The sequence below is a fragment of the Lagenorhynchus albirostris genome, chromosome 2, assembly GCF_949774975.1.
Source record: "Lagenorhynchus albirostris chromosome 2, mLagAlb1.1, whole genome shotgun sequence".
Lineage (NCBI taxonomy): Eukaryota > Metazoa > Chordata > Mammalia > Artiodactyla > Delphinidae > Lagenorhynchus > Lagenorhynchus albirostris.
In genome coordinates this window covers 23,658,031-23,678,833 of record NC_083096.1, presented here as the reverse complement: position 1 = coordinate 23,678,833, position 20,803 = coordinate 23,658,031, and the positions used below count along the sequence as shown (strand labels likewise).

The window sequence follows — 20,803 nt, the reverse complement described above, 5'->3', positions numbered from 1 at the left end:
TGGGTGTCCTGATTTAGTCCAGAGCTCTTCCCTCTGGACCAAAACCGTAGGTTGGGGAAGGAATGAAACAGGAGGGAAGGGAGCAAGGCACAACCTCCGAAAGAATGACATAGCCCAAGGACATGACATAAACTGATTAGAACCAAATGGGTCCAAGATGGCGGAGAAGTCAACTTCCACTAGACCCTGAGCCTCAGTATATGCTCACTGTAACGCATCAGCAAGCTAAATGACACATCCACAGGCGCCACGACAGTTCCAAGACCAACCATAAGAATCAAAAAGTGGGCCGTGGCCCAATTCCTGGAAATCCCCGTCCCTTCCTGAAATAGCTGGAATACCCCTCCCACTCATTAGCCTATGAAATTACCCACCCCTATAAAAACCGACAACCCCATACCCTGGTGCCTTTCTCACCTTCCTAGATGGCCCACACTCTGTCTGTGGAGTGTGTTTCTCTCTAAATAAAAATCCACTGTCTCTCACTGAATTCTTCCTGCGATGAGACATCAAGAACCTGAGCTTCAGAGCCTGAACCAAGATGACAGAGTAGAAGGACGTGCTCTCACTCCCTCCTGTGAGAACACCAAAATCACAACTAGCTGCTGGACAATCATCGACAGGAACACACGGGAACTCACCAAAAAAGATACGCCACATCCAAAGACAAAGGAGAAGCCACAATGAGACAGTAGGAGGGGCGCAATCACAGCAAAATCAAATCCCATAACTGTGGGTGGGTGACTCACAGACTGGAGAACACTTGTACCACAGAAGTCCACCCACTGGAGTGAAGGTTCTGAGCCCCACGTCAGGCTTCCCAACCTGGGGGTGCGGCAACGGGAGGGGGAATTCCTAGAGAATCACACTTTGAAGCCTAGTGGGATTTGATGCAGGACTGGGGGAAACAAAGTCTCCACTCTTGGAGGGCACACACAAACTGATGTGCGCATAGGGACCCAGGGGAAGGAGCAGTGACCCCAGGGGAGACTGAACCAGGCCTACCTGCTAGTGTTGGAAGGTCTCCTGCAGAGGCAGGGGGTGGCTGTGGCTCACCGTGGGGACAAGAACACTGGCAGCAGAAGTTCTGGAAAGTACTCCTTGGCATGAGCCCTCCCAGAGTCTGCCATTAGCCCCACCAAAGAGCCCAGGTAGGCTCCAGTGTTGGGCTGCCTCAGGCCAAACAACCAACAGGGAGGGAACCCAGCCCCACCCATCAGCAGTCAAGTGGATTAAAGTTTTACTGAGCTCTGCCCTCTAGAGCAACATGCAGCTCTACCCACCACCAGTCCCTCCCATCAAGCCTCTTAGATAGCCTCATCCACCAGAGGGCAGACAGCAGAAGAAGAACTACAATCCTGCAGCCTGTGGAACAAAAACCACATTCACAGAAAGACAGACAAGATGAAAAGGCAGAGGGCTATGTACCAGATGAAGGAACAAGATAAAACCCCAGAAAAACAACTAAATGAAGTAGAGATAGGCAACCTTCCAGAAAAAGAATTCAGAATAATGATAATGAAGATGATACAGGACCTCGGAAAAAGAATGGAGGCAAAGATCGAGAAGATGCAAGAAATGTTTAACAAAGACCTAGAAGAATTAAAGAACAAACAAACAGACATGAACAATACAATAACTGAAATGAAAACTACACTAGAAGGAATCAATAGCAGAATAACTGAGGCAGAAGAACGGATAAGTGACTTGGAAGACAGAATGGCAGAATTCACTGCTGCAGAACAGAATAGAGAAAAAAGAATGAAAAGAAATGAGGACGGCCTAAAAGGCCTCTGGGAAAACATTAAATGCAACAACATTCGCATTATACGCATCCCAGAAGGAGAAGAGAGAGAGAAAGGACCAGAGAAAAGATTTCAAGAGATTATAGTCGAAAACTTCCCTAACATGGAAAAGGAAATAGCCACCCAAGTCCAGGAAGCGCAGCAACTCCCATACAGGATAAACCCAAGGAGAAACACACCAAGACACACAGTAATCAAATTGGCAAAAAATTAAAGACAAAGAAAAATTATTGAAAGCAGCAAGGGAAAAACGACAAATAACTTACAAGGGAACTCTCATAACGCTAACAGCTGATTTCTCAGCAGAAATTCTACAAGCCAGAAGGGAGTGGCATGATATACTTAAAGTGATGAAAGGGAAGAACCTACAACCAAGATTACTTACTCTACCACGCAAGGATCTCATTCAGATTTGATGGAGAAATCAAAAGCTTTACAGACAAGCAAAAGCTAAGAGAATTCAGCACCACCAAACCAGCTCTACAACAAATGCTAAAGGCACTTCTCTAAGTGGGAAACACAAGAGAAGAAAAGGACCTACAAAAACAAACCCAAAACAATTAAGAAAATGGTCATAGGAACATACATATTGATAATTACCTTAAATGTGAATGGATTAAATGCTCCAACCAAAAGACACAGGCTTGCTGAATGGATACAAAAACAAGACCCATATATATGCTGTCAACAAGAGACCCACTTCAGACCTAGGGACACATACAGACTGAAAGTGAGGGGATGGAAAAAGATATTCCATGCAAATGGAAATCAAAAGAAAGCTGGAGTAGCAATACTCATATCAGGTAACATACACTTTAAAATAAAGAATGTTACAAGACACAAGGAAGAACACTACATAATGATCAAGGGATCAATCCAAGAAGAAGATATAACAATTATAAATATATATGCACCCAACATAGGGGACCTCAATACATAAGGCAACTGCTAACAGCTATAAAAGAGGAAATTGACAGTAACACAATAATAGTGGGGGACTTTAACACCTCACTTACACCAATGGACAGATCATCCAAAATGAAAATAAATAAGGAAACAGAAGCTTTAAATGACACAATAGACCAGATAGATTTAATTGATATTTATAGGACTTTCCATCCAAAAACAGATTACACTTTCTTCTCAAGTGTGCATGGACCATGCTCCAGGATAGATCACATCCTGCATCACAAATCAAGCCTTAGTAAATTTAAGAAAATTTAAATCATATCAAGCATCTTTTCCGACCACAATGCTATGAGATTAGAAATGAATTACAGGGGGAAAAACATAAAAAACACAAACACATGGAGGCTAAACACTACGTTACTAAATAACCAAGAGATCACTGAAGAAATCAAAGAGGAAATCAAAAAATACCTAGAGACAAATGACAATGAAAACACAACAATCCAAAACGTATGGGATGCAGCAAAAGCAGTTCTAAGAGGGAAGTTTATGGCTATACAAGCCTAGCTCAGGAAACATGCAAAATCTCAAATAAATAATCTAACCTTACACCTAAAGGAACTAGAGAAAGAATAAACAAAACCCAAAGTTAGCAAAAGGAAAGAAATCATAACGATCACAGCAGAAATAAATGAAACAGAAACAAAGAAAACAATAGCAAAGATCAATAAAACTAAAAGCTGGTTCTTTGAGAAGATAAACAAAATTGATAAACCATTAGCCAGACTCATCAAGAAAAAGAGGGAGAGGACTCAAATCAATAAAATTAGAAATGAAAAAGGAGAAGTTACAACAGACACCGCAGAAATACAAAGCATCCTAAGAGACTACTACAAGCAACTATATGCCAATAAAATGGACAAATTCTTAGAAAGGTATAACCTTCCAAGACTGAACCAGGAAGAAATAGAAAATATGAACAGACCAATCAGAAGTAATGAAATTGAAACTGTGATTAAAAATCTTCCAAAAAAAAAAGTCCAGGACCAGATGGCTTCACAGGTGAATTCTATCAAACATTTAGAGAAGAGCTAACACCTATCCTTCTCAAACTCCTCCAAAAAATTGTGGAGGAAGGAACACTCTCAAACTCATTCTATGAGGCCACCATCACCCTGATACCGAAACCAGACAAAGATACTACAATAAAAGAAAATTACAGACCAATATCACTGATGAATATAGATGCAAAAATCCTCAACAATATACTGTCAAACAGAATCCAACAGCACATTAAAAGGATCATACACCATGATCAAGTGGGATTTATCCCAGGGATGCAAGGATTCTTCAATATATGCAGATCAATCAATGTGATACACCATATTAACACACTGAAGAATAAAAATCATATGATCATCTCAATAGATGCAGAAAAAGCTTTTGACAAAATTCAACACCCATTTATGACAAAAACTCTCCAGAAAGTGGGCACAGAGGGAACCTACCTCAACATGATAAAGACCATATATGACAAACCCACAGCAAACATCATTCTCAAATGTGAAAAACTGAAAGCATTTCCTCTAAGATCAAGAACAAGACAAGGATGTCCACTCTCACCACTATTATTCAACACAGTTTTGGAAGTCCTAACCTTGGCAATCAGAAAAAAAAAAGAAATAAAAGGAATACAAATTGGAAAAGAAGAAGTAAAACTGTCACTGTTTGCAGATGACATGATACTATACATGGTGAATCCTAAAGATGCCACCAGAAAACTACTAGAGCTAATCAATGAATTTGGTACAGTTGCAGGATACAAAATTAATGCACAGAAATCTCTTGCATTCCTATACACTGATGATGAAAAATCTGAAAGAGAAATTAAGGAAACACTCCCATTTATCACTGCAACAGAAAGAATAAAATACCTAGGAATAAACCTACCTAGGGAGACAAAAGACCTGTATGCAGAAAACTATAAGACACTGATGAAAGAAATTAAAGATGATACCAACAGATGGAGAAATATACCATGTTCTTGGATGGAAGAATCAATATTGTGAAAATGACTACACTACCAAAAGCAATCTACAGATTCAATCCAATCCCTATCAAATTACCAATGGCATTTTTTACAGAACTAGAACAAAAAATCTTAAAATTTGTATGGAGACACAAAAGACCCCGAATAGCCAAAGCAGTCTTGAGGGAAAAAAATGGAGCTGGAGGAATCAGACTCCCTGACTTCAGACTATACTACAAAGCTACAGTAATCAAGACAATATGGTACTGGCACAAAAACAGAAACATAGATCAATGGAACAAGATAGAAAGCCCAGAGGTAAACCCACGCACCTATGGTCAACTAATCTATGACAGAGGAGGCAAGGATATACAATGGAGAAAAGACAGTCTCTTCAATAAGTGGTGCTGGGAAAACTGGACAGCTACATGTAAAAGAATGAAATTAGAACACTCCCTAACACCATACACAAAAATTAACTCAAAATGGATTATAGAGCTAAATGTAAGACCAAACACTATAAAACTCTTAGAGGAAAACATAGGAAGAACAATCTTTGACATAAATCACAGCAAGATCTTTTTTGATCCACCTCCTAGAGTAATGGAAATAAAGGCAAAAATAAACAAATGGGACCTAATGAAACTTAAAAGCTTTTGCACAGCAAAGGAAACCATAAACAAGATGAAAAGACAACCCTCAGAATGGGAGAAAATATTTGCAAACAAATCAATGGACAAAGGATTAATCTCCAAAATATATAAACAGCTCATGCAGCTCAATATTAAAAAAACAAACAACCCAATCCAAAAATGGGCAGAAGACCCAAATAGACATTTCTCTAAAGAAGACATACAGGTGGCCAAGAAGCACATGAAAAGCTGCTCAACATCACTAATTATTAGAGAAATGCAAATCAAAACTACAATGAGGTATCACTTTACACCAGTTAGAATGGGTTTCATCCGAAAATCTACAAACAACAAATGCTGGAGAGGGTGTGGAGAAAAGGGAACCCTCTTGCACTGTTGGTGGGAATGTAAATTGATACAGCCACTATGGAGAACAGTATGGAGGTTCCTTAAAAAACTAAAAATAGAACTACCATATGATCCAGCAATCCCACTACTGGGCATATACCCAGAGAAAACCATAATTCAAAAAGACAGATGCACCCCAATGTTCAGTGCAGCACTATTTACAATAGTCAGGTCATGGAAGCAACCTAAATGCCCATCGACAGATGAATGGATAAAGAAGTTGTGGTACATATATACAATGGAATATTACTCAGCCATAAAAAGGAATGAAATTGGGTCATTTGTAGGGACGTGGATGGACCCAGAGACTGTCATACAGAGTGAAGTAAGTCAGAAAGAGAAAAACAAATATCGTTTATTAACGCATGTATGTGGAACCTAGAAGAATGGTACAGATGCACCGGTTTGCAGGCAGAAATTGAGACACAGATGTAGAGAACAAACGTATGGACACCAAGGGGGGAAAGTTGCAGGGGGGCGTGCGTGATGAATTGGGCGATTGGGATTGATATGTATACGCTGATGTGCATAAAATCGATGACTAATAAGAACCTGCTGTATAAAAAATTAAAAAATAAAAAGATTTCCCCCTGAAAACCAACAGGGAGATCGTTCAGTATATAAAAGGATTTAAAGGGAAAAAATAAAATAGGTAAACAATGACAACAACAATAACTAAAAAAAAGAACCTGAGCTTCATTAAGTCCTGAAACCAGGTGTGTGATCTCAGTTAGAAGACTGTGGGTTTTGGCCGGGTTCGAGTCCCAGCTGCATGGGTTCAAGTCCCAATCAGGGTTTTGACCGGGTTTGAGTCCTGGCCACATGGGTTCAAGTCCCAGTCTGAGGTGCATGGTTTCAGGAACACCTGCTCCGGTAGCAGTTCCCTGCAGGGACCCAGGGGCCCCAAGCCCAACTCCTCAGGGGCTGCCTGTCCCTGCCCAGCCACTCTTGTTCTGCCCAAGGAAGCCTCTGACAGATACCCACCAAGGGACAACCAGAGCCCCTCCCCGCCCTCAGACTCAACTCTTCCCCAAGCCAGTGTTTTCAAACTGCAGTCCAGACCACAGAGCAATGCACTTGGAAAATCCTAACCAGCATTAAAAACAACACCAACATGATGTCGGACAGGGAAGCATCAGGGCACACTGCGGGCAGGACTGGGGCTGAAACCTGGTTCCCATCCGCGTGCGCATGCGCTCTCTTCTTTCTCCTGGGTCACAGCATAAAACGTGTTTATGTCAGGGTCAAAGAAGTGGAAAGCCAGAGTACACAGGGTGCTGCACAGGGTTGGGTGTGTCTCCCAAGCATTTCTCAAGACCTACCTGGAGCTGTGTGCTGGGAGGGATAAGATAAGGTAAAATAAGGTGGCTGAACAAAAAACAAAAAGGAAAGGAGCAGGAGAACCCAGAGTGGGGAGGGAGCAGTCTGGCCAGGGGGCAGGGAGGAGCTGGGATCTGCCAGGAGTCTCAGAGATAAGATAAGAGGAGCAGGTGTGGAAGGCACAGCAGGCAGGAGACCTGCAGGAACAAATCTCTTCACAAACGCATGGAGGCTGACTTGAGAAGGGCCCGAATTAACAGAAGCACAGACAGGAAGGTCAGGCGAGAGCACTGACAAGGATCTGAACCAGAACTCTCGTGCCTTCCAAAAACCTCAGGCTCACTCCCACCTGCCCTTCATGGGGAACCAGCCCCAGTCAGTCCAAAGACTCCTGCCCAGATCCGCTCTGCTCCTGAGCATAAGACAGAGCTACTTTTATTTAAAAGGAGAGCTGTAGTGATAGCCAGAGAAACCCAGGAATGCACAGGAGCCTAGAAAGTTAAAATGACCCACCATAACCTGCCCTCAAAGAACCCTTCACCTTCATAGGAAAGCAGCGCCCAGGCACTGGGCTTCATCTTCTTTTAATCTTTATAAACAACCTCAATGACATGGATGTTATTGCCCCCATTTCACAAAGGAGAAAACCAAAGTCAGAGAGGTTAACTAACTGGCTGAGGTCATTCAGCTCCTGAACAGTGGCCCTGGGGTCTGATACCTGCCCTCCGCTGCTCTGTGCCCACCACACCACACTGCTTCCCCAAATGCTCGGTCCACCAACTCCAAGGCACCCCCATAGGGACAGGGTACTGATTAGACACAAGTGGACCTCCTGTACCCTAATCAAAGCCAAGGAGGTTTTTGGAAGGTGACCAAACCGTTGAAGGAGACAGGAGAGAGAAGGGGGAGCTAGCCCTGCCCATCACCTGGTGCTATTTCACACCCTGGGCTCCACTCTGGGCTTCTGCACCTTATGGCAGTCAACAAGTGTGAGCGCCATAGACCAAATGTCTAGGACTGGGAAAACAGCACGTAATCAGAGCTCAGATGCAGCTGCTGCCAGCTCTCAACAGCTCCCCGGCCCCCTGGCCCCGGACACACACAGACACATCTCACTCTTGAGGAAAGAGGTTTTTGAAAGAGACATCAGGGACATGCAATGGCAGAGGCCAGGGCCCCAGCCCCATCTGTTCAGAAAGACCCCTGCTGGTGGACCATCTACCATACCCCACTGCCCCAGGGGTCCCCAGAAACAGGCCTTCCCCTTGCTCACCTCTAAATCCAATCCAGATAACCAAGGCAACAGTCTCCCATAAGCCACAAACCTGGATAATTTCAAAACCTCACCTTGTCTGGTAACGGATATAAGACCTATTTAACTCAGACTTTGCTTTCAGGCTTAAAACTAATTCTGCCTAAATTTCTCACCCAAGTTATCATACCCACAAACTAAAGTTTCACTAGAGCAAAGCTGATAAGTGATCTTTTTGGCCAGTTTCCCCTGCCCTAGCTCTGCAGTTCATTGTGAAATACACATTTCTGGTCCTGCACTCTGCAGTTGCAGCTCTGGAACCCACCAGACTCCAGTCCTAACTTTTCTGGTCTCTAAGTATGTCAACTCTGAGCATAGTTCTGTGATGGGTCAGGATTATACCTACTTTATGACGATGATTTTTTTAAAATTCAAAAGAGGAAACAATGTTAAATAAACTGACCAAGCTTTTTATTAAATTCCTGCATTTGAGACATATGAGTAATAATGGTCTCCTGCAGTATTTTCCTAACTGTATTTTCCTCTTTTTTTTTTTTTGCGGTACGCGGCCCTCTCACTGTTGTGGCCTTTCCCGTTGCGGAGCACAGGCTCCAGACGCGCAGGCTCAGCAGCCATGGCTCACGGGCCCAGCCGCTCCGCGGCATGTGGGATCTTCCCGGACCGGGGCACGAACCCATGTCCCCTGCATCGGCAGGCGGACTCTCAACCACTGCACCACCAGGGAAGCCCTTCCTAACTCTTTTAGTTCACATATCCCACTTTCAAAGTGGAAAATAAATACGTCATCTTTAAAAAGTACACATTAAAAATCAATTAGCTATGCCTTTCTTCCTGCCTGAACGCTTGTGTCCTCATACCGGAGAACTTGCCATGGGTTCCCATCTCACCCGGGACAGCGAGTGCCGTCATGGAGGAGGAGAACTAGAGCCAGCTCCCTGGGAAGGCAGGCTCCATCCACATGGAAATGACATCACGGAAAGCTACCATCCCGCTACTATGGGGCAGTCCCTCCCCTTCTCACATTAACAGATGCTGCTCATAAACAGTCTGTCACTGTGAGCAGATTCACAGGTGGATGCACATTTCAAGACCGCAGCCCGTGCCAGCCCCCTTAAGGATTATTTACCTAATGTTCAAGGAACGCTGTCCCCAAACCTCTCCACATGCTGCTCTGCTGGGTACAAAGTGACCTTAGTCAATACCAGGTATTCTTTTGCAAAGGAGTGCCTACCCTCAAGGAGCAGGGGTGGGAAGGCAAACAACTGCCAGAGGAAATACCTTTCCAGAACTTCGTTCACCTCCTGGTTTTCAAAAATTGGCTCTCATAAACCCTACTTCTAATGCACCAGGATCCCAACGTGACTCAGAATTCAGCTGTCCTGAATGGTGGGGCAAACCCCGCAAAAGGAATGCACGAGCGCCAGGCACTCAGCTACACCAGCACGCATTTTCATCAGGACCTTAAGGAAATGAAAATCAAAAATGTGTTTTGGGGGCTTTTGATTTTCAAAAGCCAAGATACATTAATCACAAGTTTAAAATCTTATCCTCACCACGATTTCATCTACAAGTATTAGAGTCCTCACCCACCCCGCTTCACCCTGCTGGTCCTTGAATGGGTTTTCGGGACCTCACGGAGGAGCAATACAGGGATGGAGGGCGCATTCAGGCTCTTCACCCACTTGCCCTAGAACGCCTGGGCGCCGCCCGGTCTCTTCTGAGCGAGCACCAATGAATACAGCGGTGAGGGTGGAGGACGGGCACTCACATTTGGGAGTGCCCACTAGGTACCAGCACCAAAATAGTCATTTGGTCAACTCTTTGAACACCTGTTCACTGATGTCTCCGCCCAGTGCTCTGGGTTAGTCTGTGCAGGTTCTGGGATAAACCTGCCCTTGGCCCCGGGGTGCTCACAGCTGCAGGAGCACGCAGGCACATCTATAACGGGCACAGACACCACGGAGACGGCCAGAGGCCCACTGAGGCCGACACACGAGGACCAGGTGCAGAGGAGGCAGCTGAGCAGCGGCAAAGCCTGGGAGCCTGGACAGCTCAGCCACTGACACTACGTGTGCTGCTCGCCTCTTCACCCTCCATAGCAAGAGGGGGCTTCAGGTGGCTCACCACGCCCCTTTTCCAGCCCTAACATGCTAAAGTGCTATAAAGGAAGTGAACAAAGTTGTTGTCTAGAGAAAGAACTGGAATAAATACAGCTCACCACTCCCCAGGGACAGAGACTGAGAAAGAAGCACAGCCAGTGTCCCCTGACATGAGTCCTCGAGCTCCAAGAGGAAATTTTCCTGCTGAACCCTCACTCTCTGACCTTCCCGAAGAGATTTCTGACATACCATTTCATTCATGTTGAAAAACAGACTCAGAGACGCCATTAGCTGGAAATTATCTGGGGTATGAGGACCTTCAAATCTAGTCTCCAAAACTAAAGAAAAAAAAACAAAAACAAACAAACAAAAAAACCACCAAGTGATGCCTACCTGGCCAGATGCAATAAGATGTAGCAGCAGCAATGAGTTGTGTTCTTTTTAAAAATATATGGAAATTCCCTGGTGGTCCAGTGGTTAGGACTCAGCACTTTCACTGCAGTGGCCCAGGTTCAAGCCCTGGTTGGGGAACTAAGATCCTGCAAGCCGTGTGGCACGGCCAAAAATAAATACACACACATACATACATAAAAGAGGCAATCTTGACAAGCATTAAGCAAATGAAGACATCATAAACCTTTCCACCAGGACCCACATGGGGGAATTTTATTTGGGGGGAGGGTTCCCATATGCACCCCCAAGCCCCCCCTTCACAGCCAGAACTCACCATCTGTCACTTGTCTCTTCTCATGAGGTGACAATAAGCCAGGGACAGTGCATGAATTTACTGAGCCACTGTTCAACCCCCTTCGTAAGTATAAAGCGTGACAAGGCAGACCAGCTCCCATCCAAGCAGAGCCAGAGTGTCTATACCTCTAAAAGCCAGCACGCCCTCCTCTTGTCTCTTCCCATCCTGAGCTGCCTCGGAAGCCAGGGGATGACTGGTGTAAGGACCCCAAAGCAAGCTGCCCAGCAAGCCCTTTGTCTTGGGGAGTGTGTGTGAAGCTCACTGAAAAGCCTCTTCCTGAGCGGGCTTCGTCCCGCAGCTGCTGCGTGCGCACCAGCCAATGGCCCACAGGCATCAAGCTCAGCATGTCCAGAACTGACCTCACCCCCCTTACCCCGCCCACCCCATGCTCCCCGTCCTGAGCACTGCGACCACCCCCCACGTCTCCCCAGCCCTTCCCACTTCCCCTAGTCCCCCAGGGTGCTCCCAGCTGGGCAACCGCAGCAGCCCCTAACTGGCCTCTCTGGCCCCCGCCTTGCACAGGAACGCATGTCTTTCCTCCTCACCAGATCTCAACTCAAACAGCACCTCTTCTGGGATGCCCTCGCCAACATGTCCCATCCCTAAAGCCCATCCATGTCCCCCACGGCTCCCTGTTCTTTCCCCAAGGTAGCAGTGACCATGCTCTAAACCTGCCTATGTACCCGTCTTCCCGCCACACTGGGCTGTCAGCCAGAGGAGGGCACAGACCACATCTGTTGTCCCCTCTCTGTATCTCCAGCAACTAGCACCGTGCTTGACACAGAGCAGACAGAAATGAGCTCAGCTGGTCCCCCCAAGGTTTAAGAAAGCCTGCCATTTCTGGAACTGACTCACACCTGCTTGCATTTTTAATCTGCACATGGAATCAAAGGTCTCTCAGGAGCCTGGTCTGAGGCAAGGTTCTCAGGCTTTAGTGGGCATCAGAACCACTCGGGAGACTTGCTGAAACACAGACCACTGTACCGCCGCCCTGGGTTTCTGATTCTGTAAGTCTAAGATGGGGCCTGGAAACCTCTAACAAATTCCCACCTGCTGCTGCTGGTGGTCCTAGAAACGTACCTTAAGAACCCTGTTCTGGAGGAAGAGGGGAAAAGGGAACAGAGGTAGCCCAAGCCCAAGTTCAGGCAGGAAGTCTAAACAGGGATCCTTTCCTAAAAGTTTCTCCCTGCTACTCGCTCCCCAAAAGTCTGGCTCTGTCCTTAAGTGGAAACCTTCCACCTGCCCCTTCCTTTCCCACTACTCCCTCAAGAAACTGAAAAAGAACATCGGAAATGAATGGGCTTAAAGACAATGACCCACAGAACCAGCCACCAGAGGAATCTCAAGATTGTCACTTTAGTACTCCCGGGAAAGAGGGAGGCCCCAGGGCAGGGGCTCACAGGTGGCCCTCTGCCCCCTCCCAGCCAAGGACAATCTTTTTACTTTGGGCATGAACAGTCTGTGTGGACACTGGAAAGTTCCTTTACATTCTTGAAATTTTTCTTTTCCTCTTAGAAAAAGGAAATACAGTCGACTGTTTCCTCCAAGGACTCAGAAGAGTATATGTGTTAGGGGAAAGACTTGGATTTCTGAACCAAAAATCCATGAATTTCTTTAGATGTGCCCTTCGCCTCGGCCTTTAAAAGCACACCCCAGGGCCCATCACTCAAATATCTCAGGCACTCCAGGCTTCTACATAGTGAGGTCTGGCTTCCGGGTCCGTCTGGCAGCAGGTTCAGAAACATCCTAATACATATCAATTTTCAAAGGCAGCTAAAAACATGAAGAAGAACCCAGGGGAAGATATAAAGAGCCTCTGTCCCCCCCTCAAATCCCACCTCATAGCCTCCCCCTCCCCTGTCAGTCAGCCCCAGCCAGGCCTGGTGAGTCAACTTTCTATGGTGAGAGACAGGCCACTAGGGTCATTCATCCCCCACAGCTGCAAGTCACCTCTGGAATGCCCCAAACCTGCATGTCTACCACTAAAGTCCCCTTTCCCTGTCTCCTTCCCAGGCCATCCTGCCTGAAAGTTATCTAAGCATCCAGCCAAATTCTGTCAAACTGCATTTCCTTAACCGTGGATGTGTGATAATGCAGCCACAAGAATGGAAATGACAACATTGTCTAAGACTGGCTACATAAATAGTGGTACACCCATTAGATGGACTGCTATGCAGCCATCTAAAATGACACTGTGGAAGGTATTTATTGACAAATAAGAAAGTTTACTATATATTCCCATGTAGGAAAAACGCAGGTTACAAAACAGTATTATCCTTTATTTTGGAGGGAGGGAGGGAGGGAGGAAGGGAGGGAGGGAGGGAGGGAGGGAGATGGATGATAGAAACAGAGCATGCAAAACAGGAACAGTGGTTTTCTCTGGGTGGTGGGGTGATAGATTCTTATTACTTTATTTCCTAAAATTTTCTACAAAGAACATGTACTACTTTTATAACAGAAAATAAGTTATATAAAAATAATCTTAAATATCTGTTGTTAAAATAAAAGCAAGCACACAAAGGTGTGATTTAAAGAAACTATCCCACATCCCTGAAGCGTTTGTCCTGGGCGGGATGGGCAGAGGGTTAGATAGCAAATCAGAGTGCTATAAATACTACCTCTCTACACCCTTTAGCCACTGTCCTTCATCAGCAAACAACTGCCCCTGACAGGCCACCAGGAAGGTGGAACACGGCCACCCCACTTTTGGGAAAGAGGCTCAACTGTGCTTCTCAGAAAGTGGTGAGAAAACCACTTGGCAGAGGCAGGTCTAATGCCGGCCCCTGTGTTCAAAGATAGAAATAATTAACGGTACTTTCCCCAAAACAGGATCCTAGTTTAGAATAATGTAGTTAGTGCAGTGATCACATTTTTCTGAACCGAAAGTTAAGACATGTATGGGCTGGCAAAAAATTTGTTAGGGTTTTTCCGTGACATGACTGGTGCCCTTTTAGATCAGGGGTCAGCAAACCATGGGGCCAAATGCAGCCCTGTTGCCTGTTTTTGTAAATAAGCGTTTACTGGAACACAGCCTTGCTCATTCATTCAGGTACTGGCAACAGCTCGTTCATCTACATGTGCACTATCTATGGCTGTTTGGGGTTTGGGGGTTTGGTTTGGTTTGGTTTTAAGCTATAACAGCACGGTTGAGCAGTTGCAAGTGAGAACTATGGCCCACAAAGCCTAAAATATTTCCTATCTGGCTCTTTTTTTTTCCATCTGGCTCTTCAAGGAAAGTTTGTTAACCCTTATTCTAGGGCAACAGAGTAAAACGTAACCACAACTGTCCCAGGAAATCCGGAAAGGTCACTAGAGTTATATCAGAGCAGCCCAACAAGGCCGGTGTTGGGGTGAGGACCCCCCGTTACAGCTCTGCTCCTGACCCCAAAAGATGGGTACCTCACCAGGCACAGAGCTGCCCACCACCCAGAGGCCCCAGGGACAAAGGGAGGGCTCTGTGGTGACCACCTTTTACTGGGTCACCTAGAACAGGGCAGCCGAGTTCTGGGGGGGGTGGGGCGGTTGGAGGGGAGACACAGGCAGACACGATGTCCACTACTGTGGGGCGGCACAGCGGAATTGTGCCCCGTAAGGAAAGGAGCTCGTTTCTGGACCTCAAGTTGTCTCCTGGGCTAAGGACTTCATGTTCCTCCAAAAGCCATTTCTGGACTATTGGGATTTTTCTTGGAACCATTTGAAAGGTATATACTCTTACGCTAACACACTCAAGAGCTTGTTGAATAGCAGGCACTCTGACATTCTCCGCCAATGAATTTCACCAGTTCCCCAAACATTTTTATTCTGTGAGAAGCAGAAAACCAGCACAATGTGATGTTAACTATAGCTTCTATTATTTACTGGGAGTTTATTATATGCCAGGCTGTGTGCTAAGTGTTCTATGTGTATTACCTGACTCATTTTTAAAAGGTAAGTACTAGTATTTTGCCCATTTTACAGATGAAGGAACTAAGGCACAGAGAGGTTAAGTAACTTGCCGAAAGTCACACAATGAATAACAACAAGTAGAGCTAGAACTCGAATCTATCATGGCTCAGGAGCCAGGCAACCATTTAACAGATAAAAGGAGAAAACAAATAAGAGTGTGTTTTGATGTCCTAGACTGCAAGCCTTCATTCTCCACCCAATGGGTGATTAAGAAGACATTCCTTAGGGGCTTCCCTGGTGGCACAGTGGTTAAGAATCCGCCTGCCAATGCAGGGGACACGGGTTCGAGCCCTGGTCCGGGAAGACTCCACATGCCGCGGAGCAACTAAGCCCATGTGCCACAACTACTGAGCCCACATGCCTCTAGAGCCCGTGCTCTGCATCAAGAGAAGCCACCACAATGAGAAGCCTGCGCACCGCAACAAAGAGTAGCCCCGCTTGCGCACAGCAACAAAGACCCAACTCAGCCAAAAATAAATAAATAGATTTATTTAAAAAAAGAAGAAGACATTCTTAGGATTCCCTGGTGTGTTGCCCCAAGGTGGGCACTGGGCTGGGGCCAGGGAGGGGGAGATAAAAAAGCAGCAGAAGGAGAAGTTCCAGCCTCTAATGATAATCCAGAGAGAAACCCAATGCTCTGTATGAAACTGCACGGGCCAGACTCCAACGCACAGGTGAGTAGCACGGAGGGTCCCAAGTGGTCTTTCCTCCCACTGATTACAAATACCAACCTGCCGAGCACGGGGTCCCGAGGGCAATTTCATTGTCTGACCAAAAACCCACCCAAGTTTTCTGCTTAGAACATTAAAAAAGATTTCGTTCAGGAAGTGATACTGATGAAGCAGTCAAGATGCTCTGGAGCTGGGCGCCCCAGGTTCAAATCCTGACTCTGCTGTGAACCTAAGTAGTCATTGAAGCTCATCTTTGCAACTCAGTTTCCCTCATCTGTTCTTAGGAGGAGTGGGTTAGATAATCCATATAACAGTACTTAGGACCCCAAGTGCCTGGCACACAGTAGGTCCTCAAAACCATTAGCCGACATGATCATTATTAAGACCACCCGGACACTCTGGAAGGACTCACCGAGTCACTCAGACCTGGTGAGACCAGTGTGGACAGCCCTCTTACCGATTTCTACCCCAGCACCCGGGCTGGGTACAGTACCAGATCTGACTCGGGGAGAGCAGACTCGCCCTCCCTCGGGGGCCAGTGAGGCTGATTCGGCTGTGGTGTGAGGCACCGTTCAGGAGAGGTGGTCTGGTGTGCTGGCGGCCTGCTAGGAGTGCCTAGACAACCAGGACATAAATACCGCTGGTAATCCTCACCATGGTCAATACCACTCTCAGAGGAGAGAACAGCACAGGAGGCTTTCGCCAGGTAAGCACAGGCTTTTGACAGTGCTGGGGAACCCCTCTGACCCCCACAAGTTCCCTGTCTCCAAGCTACAGCCCACCTGCTGCCAGATTAACCTTCTCCAAATCCATTTTCATCATGTTAAGCCCCGGCTCAAATGGCTCGTAGTTTTCTAGAGGATAAGCTCCGAACTCCTGAGTCTGAAGTCAGGACCCAGGCCTCCCGTCCAGCCTCCGCTTACACCTGTGCCACGTAAGCGCTGCTCCAATTCCTTCCCTCTCACACCAACCCTTCATCCCTGCACTTCTAAAACTGAATGAGGCCTGCCTCCGGGCCTGTGCATCGGCTCTGCTCCACCCGGCCAGGCCACTCCAGGCCTGTCCCTGAACCCGTTTCCTATAATCTGTTTCCTCACCTGGATATTATGACAGCATAAGTTCTTATTATGTCCAATCTAAATAAGAGAGGCGGAAGTACTTTGAAACGTATGAACATGTCATATATATTCAAGGACACATTTCTAATCAGGCCCTAACTTACTCTTGGCTCTTATGATTTTGTCTTCCCATCAGCTGATGTAAATTTTCCACTGCTGGTCAGATTCTGCCCCGTTTTGTAAGTTATCTTTGGCACACAGAAGTCTTTCCAATAATAAGGCTCACATCTCACACACCTCTGACTCTTTCCCCACCTACCTCCACACACAGACGGACCCTGACCACACAAATACAAGTGTCATCTGTACTGTCACACAGGTAGGTGAATGAGAACCCTGGTGGGGAACCCTGGAGCTGTAGTTGAGGAGTTTATCTTAAACTAAAATCAGATATTTAAGGGGTTGTGTTTAAATCTGGCCAAAATACTGTGGGTGGCTTTGGGAGGCTGACTGATGGCCCCCCAGAGATGTTCACACCCTAATCCCCAGAACCTGTGACTATGTTCTCTTATGTGGCAAAAGGGACTGCTGAAAGTGTGATTACGTTACAGATCTTGAGATGGGGGGGTTATCCGGCTGGGCCCAATGTAATCAAGGGTCTTTATGAGAGACAGAGAGGCAGGAGGATCTGAGTCAGAAGAGGGAGAGAAAGATGTGAGAAAGGCAGACGTTGGAGTGATGCAGTTGTGGGGAAGGAACCACGGCCAAGGGATGCAAGCAGCCCCCAGAGGCTGGAAAGGCAAGGGGAGGGGCTCTGCCCTTGAGCCTCCGGAGAGAATCTGCCCTGCTGACTCCTTGATTTCAGCCAGGTGACACCCATTTCAGACTTCTGACCTCCAGAGCTGTAAAATAATAAATTTGTGGCGTCTTAAGTCATTGAATTTGTGGTAATTTTTTATAGCAGCAATAGGAAACTAATGCAGTGGCTATTTTTAAAAGATACATCATTGGGTTGGGAAGAGGGGCGATATTCTAGAATAATTTCCGGATCATTCATCTAAAATAACTTAGTTTAGTCACTCCACAAGCGGTACTGAGTGCCAGCTAAGTGCCAGGTGCTGTGGTAGGTTCTCACGTATCCCATGGGCAGCTCAAGACACATTCTTGTTCCTGATGACAGAGTCCTGCCTGCTTTCAGTATAAATATGCCCCATTCGTCTACCAGCCTCTTTCCCAGGCTCGGTTCAACACTGAAAGCATTATGGAGTACTTACATTACATGCCAGGCACTGTGCACGGCCTGGGGTACCGCAACGTCCAAGTAAGAGCCCGCACCCCTCAAAATGCTCCTCATCAGTTCTTACATTCTTAATCTTTCAAAACACTTTCACTTCAGATTAAATATTTCAGTGAAATAGTATTAATAACAAGGACAGCTACCAGTTATTACTCCCCTTCTGTGTGTATCACTTTTTATTAGTCCTAATCCTACAGCAACCCTGTGAGGTATTACTGTCCCCATCTGCTGATGAGACACAGCTCCCAAGGTAAAGAAATCTCCTCTAAGTCCCAACGCTGTCAGGGGCAGGCCTATCCATGCCTGTCTGACCCCAGGCTCAAGTCTTTTCCTCCTGCAGCCTAGGAAGTGAGCAGATAAGAAACCTGCCCCCAGGTCAGTAACAACAGTCACTCTCCTGGGGGCTTCCCTGGTGCCGCAGTGGTTGAGAATCTGCCTGCCGACGCAGGGGACACGGGTACAAGCCCTGGTCCGGGAAGATCCCACATGGTGTGGAGCAACTAAGCCCGTGAACCACAACTACTGAGGCTGCGAGCCACAACTATTGAAGTCTGTGCGCCTAGAGCCCGTGATCCGCAATAAGACAAGCCCGCGCACCGCCACGAAGACCCAACACAGCCAAAAATAAATAAGTAAAATAATTAAAAAAAAAAAAAAAAAGAAATGCCTTAGTGAAAAGAACAAAAGTCACTCTCCTGGAAACACGGCAAGGTTCACGCCCTGAAAAGCGTGTCCACCTGGTTGCAGAAAATCATAAGTCCTAAAAATCCAGGAGCTGACGGGGCTCTCAAAGGCCACCTGGCCAAACTCCCTTTCTGGAAAGCTCCTCAGCTACCAGGTTGAGAGTGTTAGGCTTCTCAGCACCAGCGATCCCACCCCGGTTCTGTCTCAGACGTAAGTGGGAGAAAGAGGCAGGAGTCCCACACTGAGTCCACTCTGGGCGTGCGCCTCTGGAAGGAGCTGTTGGGTACGCGGCCCCCAGTCCTGCCACGCTGACTCCCAGAACCTGCCTCCATCAGCAGCACCCCCAAACAGCACACACAGGCCAGGACGGACACCTGTGCACGTCACTGGTGCAGACATTAAATTAACAGGTCCTGCCACCGAGGTCCCGTGCAACCCTCTGGCACTACAAGCGTACGCAAAACTCCAATAGTTTTTAAGACCAGTGAGTTACCCCTACCAGGGACGATCCTAGACAGACAACAATACTCAGGAAGAGAAATGAGAAGAGGATGTTCAGAGGAAGAGGCGACTGTCTCCTCGCTGACCTCCACTCTCCTTTGCCGGCAGAACTAAGGCCACGGGCCCAGGCCTGGCCTTCAAGGCCCTTCACTGTGGACCCCAAGACATCTTTCCAGTTTTTATTTCCTACTATCTCCACCCCACACCAGCACTTCAGCCAGAATGGCTCATGCCCCAACACACACACACACACACACACACACACACACACATACACACACACACACACACACACACACACACTTTCCTACTTCCACGTGCTGTTCCCACCTCCACCCCCAGGACACCCTTTCCTCTGCCAAAATCCTACCCATCCTGATGGAATGTTAGACGCTCCATAGGGTCTGCCCCCCATCCTGAAGTCACCTCTTGTCCTCTAAAGCCCCTCATCTCTTAATGGCCTAAGGTCGCCCTGCCATGCCCTATGTGACTCTTAGAGTACCTGTCCCGTCTCCCAGGCTGCATGGTGCGCTCCTGGAGAGAGGATCTCTTACCCAGACCTACACTCCCCTTGAGGGTTGGTACTGTACCATGTCCACACCAGCAGTTTAATACCCACGGGTGCCCAGGGGCTCCCCAGCTTCTCAAGCTCCCTCTTCTAGAACCCAGAACCCAAGAGACACCAGGGGTGCTAAGCATCTGGGAAACGCTCTTCCTGTCACCAATCACCCTGAAACCGCCACCACCCAGAGCCATGGACACAGCGGCAGCAGCGCCCTGTGTTAAATGGGGTGAGGGCAGAGGAGGGAGGATGGAGGAAAAGCGTCGTTCACAGGGGCCCGGAGCCTGCTCACATGCGCACACAGACACTGGGAGGGAGGGGTGGCGGCACACCCAGGATGCGGCACCTCTACTGCGTCCTCTGCTCGGTCCCACTCCTTGCTTAGAAGAAGAGTGAGAGGGGAGAGGGACAAAAGACAGCAGGCCTGGCTGCCAGTGAGCTCACGCGCGCTGGAACAGGGGCACAGCAGGCCTGACCTGTATGTGGTGCCCAGCCCTTGCTCTACCAAATGCTGGTTCTAAACACATTAGGGGGCAAAAGCCACAAACTGCTTTTTCTATCTCAGACAGATGGGGAGATGTTTGCTCCAGCACCTGTCAAAGAGTAACCACCTGCAGGTCACAGGGCAACCTATTCTTACCTTCACCCTCCCCTGAGCCAGGAACCGGGCCAAGCGCAGAGAAAACATGCCAGACAGAAAGCAAACACCGGCTTGACCCCAGGATCTGGATTTAATGTAAAAGTTCTGGGTGTGGGAACAGACCCCAGGACCTCCCATCCCGCCCAGCAGACGGCAGGATCATTGCCACCAGGCCCTCCGGTTCCCAGACAACAAGGGTACTACGATGAGGCTGATGGAGGA

The 20,803-nt window shown here is 47.2% G+C and overlaps 1 protein-coding gene across 3 annotated transcripts in view; it reads right to left on the bottom strand.

Moving 5' to 3' along the window:
* Nucleotides 1-20,803, bottom strand: part of COQ8A (coenzyme Q8A) — a 49,421-nt gene that overhangs the window by 22,480 nt on the left and 6,138 nt on the right. The window lies entirely within an intron of this gene.